Here is a 5,190-nt window from a genome sequence, read left to right as displayed (position 1 = left end):
AACAAACATTTTTTAATATTTCCACTTTAGCCCAAGGGAAACTATGTCCTTATTATGGAAGCAACTTCCTGTGGGATACAACAATAAAGGCAAATAACTGGGCTTTGTTTAGTTAAAATAAATTACTTTATTTAGTATCATAGACCATTGGTTCTCAATTTTTTAGCCTCAAGTACCCCTTTCTCTACTTTTGAATTCAAGTACCCCCTTATGTCCGACTACCTGCTCAGAAACACTGTGAAAAAAAAGGCAGTGGCGATCCGTACGGTTGTCGTATCACTATACCCGACATTTCTATCGGTACGCAGCGCCCCTCATTGGCCAGTTTACGTCATGTGACTAAGACTAAACTTTACCCTAAACCTAACCCTAAAATTGTTGTGGATAATGTGTTATAACAGATCCCTAAACCTACGTACGTGTACTTCGTAATAGTACAAATTGACACTTTCCAAAGAGAACTATAGAGCATAATGATGGCATGAATGAGTGGTAATAACACACAGTTTAAATAATCTACTTTTGTAAATAAGTCAATGAAACAGAATTTAGTGCCTCCTGAATAGATTTATTTTTTATAGTTTTTTCATTATTTCCAGTCACCTTGTTTTATCAGTTCATGTTCTAATAATTTCTATCATCATTTTATTGTTTTTTATCTTTTTATTATTCAGTATATTTTTCTCTCAGTGTGTGTGTTTTTGGTGTTGTTTGGTTGTTTCTAATGTGGTTTTTTTTTGTTTCTCTGTTATATTGTTGTATTTTGTAGTGATGTGTATTTTTCTTTCATGTGGTTGTTGTTGTTATGTGTGTTGCTGGTTATGGTAAAGTCTTTTTCTCTCTTATTGTGTGTTTTTGTTGTTATTTTCTGTATTTTATTGTTGTTTATCTGTTGTTTCTCTCTCTCTCTCTCTTTCTTTCTCTCTCTCTCTCTCTTTCTCTCTCGCTCTCTCTCTCTCTCGCTCAAGCACCCCCTGTAGTGCCATCACGTACCCCTAGGGGTACAAGTCCCCCATGTGAGAAACACTGTCCATAGACAATGTCAAGTGTGCCTCAAAAAGAGCCTTTCACAATAAGAGCCCTGGATGTATGCTACACCAGTGGTTCTTAACCTTATTTGAAATATATAAAATCTCAGAAATAAATATTATCAAATACACCAAGAACTATTTGTGCATTCATATTCCCAGTTAACTTCAGAATAGACATTAAAGTTCTGCTGCTGGTGATGCTGCTTTTAGTTGTTATGCTGCACAGAAGTGGAACCAACTCAGCAGAGCTGAAGTCAGCATACAATGTGCAAATCTAAGTTAAAGGAACTATTTTTCTTTACTGAGTATGACTGAGAGGGACAATTTTTTATTTTATTATTGTTGATTTAATGTTTTTACTGCTGATTTTAATGTTCTTATTAATGTTTTCTGTTGCACTTTTTCGTCATGTAAAGCACATTGAATTGCCTTGTGTATGAAATGCGCTATACAAATACCTTACCTATATGCCAGACATGGGCAACTGGTGGCACGGGGGCCACATGTGGCCATCAGTTTATTGTACGGTCCCCAAAGTAAAAGCACACAATGACACACACAAAAACACCCACAATGAGAAAAAATATACAAAACAGCAGCAAAATACACAAAACAACTCCAAATAAAATTACAAATATCACAGAAAAATGCACAAAAGGAAAGCAAAAGTACACACATTTACTCTAAAAACACACAGGAAGACCACAAATATTCACTAAAATAATTAAGAAAGAATCAAATGACACTTAAAAAACACAAAATGACTCAAAACAGACACACACACACACATGAAAAAAAAAAACAGGTCCATGCTTTTGTTCTCTCCTGTATTGATGCTCATTTTTGGGTTTCATTCTAAATGCTGACATGAATGTTGATTATGTGGCCCTCAGATCAGACTATCACAGTTTTGTGGCCCTCGCTGTGATAAAAGCAGCTCACTTTTGTTATGTATACTGTCACAGGCTGAGGGAACTACACCACGTTCAGTGTCAGGGCTCACACACACACACACACACACACACACACACACACACACACACACACACACATACCACACACACACAGTCAAAGATACACCCAGGTTTAGTCAATACAAAGACTCCATATATTGATTAACTGATCATATATGCATGAACAGGGGGAAAAACACCAAGTATTTTGCTGTGAATCACAATCATCACAGTAAAAATCTATTACCATTTACTGACCTTAAAATCAGCATGAACACATTTAAGCACAGGAGCATTTAAACTGTGCCTGAGGATAGTGTGGTTGTGTAAACATTCTTATTTCCACTACAGAAAAAGACTTTTACTGCCAATCCATCATAACTTGGCTCTTTCACTCCATCCCTCTTCAGCTTCCACCTTGTATTAAATATGAGGTGATGAAGTCACACAGGACAGATCTGATTTGGGCCATCTGGAGAGCGCTCCCAAAGTGAAGAAGTAAAAAAAAAAAAAATGATGAGGCATTTCATCGACTTATCTCCTGTATCGTGCTGATCCCTGTTGTGTAGTCAGAACGTGAAGAAAATGGGACATGAGGAGATTAAGTATGACTGCATGTGTGATGAAACATGCTGTCACTCTCATGGCAGTATCAGGTTAACTTTAACTAGATTCCAAATCTGAATTACATCCACGTCTTCTGATCCCCACTAAGCATTAATTCTTAATGTCTTCATAAAGAGTGAGCCTGGGCTGTCTTAATTGCATTCCTAATAGCAATAAAAAGTGATGGCAGCCCCATAGTGTCCTATCACTGCACCCACTGTTTATATGTAGTGCTAATATCAGCACTGTTGACTCTAACCTGGTGTTAACCACAAACTAAATCCTATTTGGAGCCATGCAGCGCTCTGGTAGACAGAAGCCAGCTCAGCACTCAGAGGTAACATTTACACAGGGGGGCTGAGAACACACTGAGGGTTCCTAAACACAGGCAATGGAAGCCTGTCAAAACTCTCCTCTTACCACAAGCTGTCATCACATCTAATTGACTGAGGACACCATCAGGTCACAGGTAGTAGTGCAGGATGCCAGGGAGAACATGCAACTCCCCTATCTCTGCCTCATGTGTCCCAGAATTAAGGGACGCAGGAGCCCATCACACGGTTAAACGTATTGATTACACTGGATTGATCACCGGTCAACGCAAAGCGACACAAGGGAAACCAGGTTTGGGGTCAATTATAATTGTAATTGATAATTAATTACGATTATAGAATAATTATAATTGACTTTGTAATTGTAAATGACGTGAAAATTCTATAAAAAGGTGCGATTATAATTTAACGCAAAACTGGGGAACCACGTTACAGTTCTATGTACAGTTCTGCACATACAGTATGTAGTTAACAATTATTAAAATATGTTTTATATCAAAATTTCCCACATTTTACACATTAAAAAAATGTTAATTGAGGGGTATACTGACAGATAAAAGGCTCAAACACCCATAGCAAAAATATTAAAACCTATATTTTCATTGATTAGGAAGTCTAATAAGGTAATCAATAGATAGGAAATAAATTAGATAATAAATATTTGTTTTTAGTGTATTTTACAGCTGACAGGAGGAAGGTTAACTTATTAAGTTGTTTATTTTAGGCTAAATAACAGTGATTAATTGTAATTGAATTTCAGTAATTGAGAACATAATAAAAAAAAACAAAATTTTTAAATGTTATTGAACTGTTGTAATTGGAAAAAAATGCTGGGTACCGTAATCATAATTGAACATGTAGAATTGAAAACGTAATTGTAACTGAAAAATGTAATTGATCCCAACCCTGACAGAAACCAATACAAAACTACAACAAACTAAGAGTTGGATGATATACTGAGTTTAACTTCATGATTTATGATATGATGGATGATAATGGACTCGCAATAACAATAATAATACAGTATATATATCAATATGTGGTGGACTAATGGTTAAGGAAGTGAACCTGTAACCAGAGAGATGTAGGTTCAAATCCATCGTGAGCCACCACGGGCCTTGAGCAAGTCCCTTAATCCTAACTGCTTTTTGAAGAAGAGATTTATAATCTCAATGAGTCTTTATTGATTAAAAAATAAAATATATATATATATATATATATATATATTTGGTTTAACTCTGGACACATACTCTGGGTATGACCATTTCAACTCAATAGGAATATTAAAATACAACAAATCAAACTAATCCGCTCCACCTGAGATACCACTCATACCATACGTCTTGTGTTGTTTTATTATCACAATATCTTGTAAAAGTCTTAGGAATAGAGCACATGTAGCTCATGTCAAACTCATGGCCTGGGGGCCAAATCCGGCCCTTTGAAACATCCAATTCAGAAAACAAGGGAAAGTAAAAATTACGGAGAAAACATGAATCATTAAGTGAATGAAACTTTAAACTTAACACACGGTGCTTATATCGCATGATTGCAATCATTCAAATACTTACAAAAACCTTCAATTTTTCCCAAATTATTACATTATATTTCCATTACTTAAATAAAAGGTGGTCACAAAATCTATAAAATTTATAAAGATCCTGTTGCGACTGAGATCCATCACTTATTGCTTGGATATTGTCAGTTTCGTACATAATTTCTATTTTATGTATACGTACGAGCGCAAACTAGGGCGAAATAATGTTGAAATTAGTTTTCACGCGCAAAATCTGTGACCCACTTGAAATCAAACTGCTCCGTATTTGGCCCTTGTACTAAAATGAGTTTGACACCCCTGCCTTAAAGGGACAAGGAGAACATGCAAAGGTATGTATTTATCTTTAATCCACTCAATTCTGATGATCCACAAACAGTTATTACGCTCGCTGCCCGTCCACGCCAAGTCGAATCAGTGGAGTCAAGAAAATAAGTTGTTAAAGTGCTAAAGAGGAAGTGGAAATTTTTAAAAACAACTGTACTATACACGAAAACAAAATACATCTCTTCCTCTTCTTTAAACTTCTTTTTCTCAGCGGTGTGTGGTTGACGGACCTTTGCTGTACATGTACACAAAACCGTCTCTACACCAGATACATGATTCCTTTATTTTGAAGAGGAAGATGGAGATGAATATGTGATGAAAACTCACTAGCATGCTCACAGTGACCCAAAATACCATATAGAACATAAAAAGGAAGGCCAGGTCGG

This window comes from Gouania willdenowi, chromosome 4 (genome assembly GCF_900634775.1).
Source record: "Gouania willdenowi chromosome 4, fGouWil2.1, whole genome shotgun sequence".
Lineage (NCBI taxonomy): Eukaryota > Metazoa > Chordata > Actinopteri > Blenniiformes > Gobiesocidae > Gouania > Gouania willdenowi.
Note: the sequence above shows the minus strand (reverse complement) of the source record.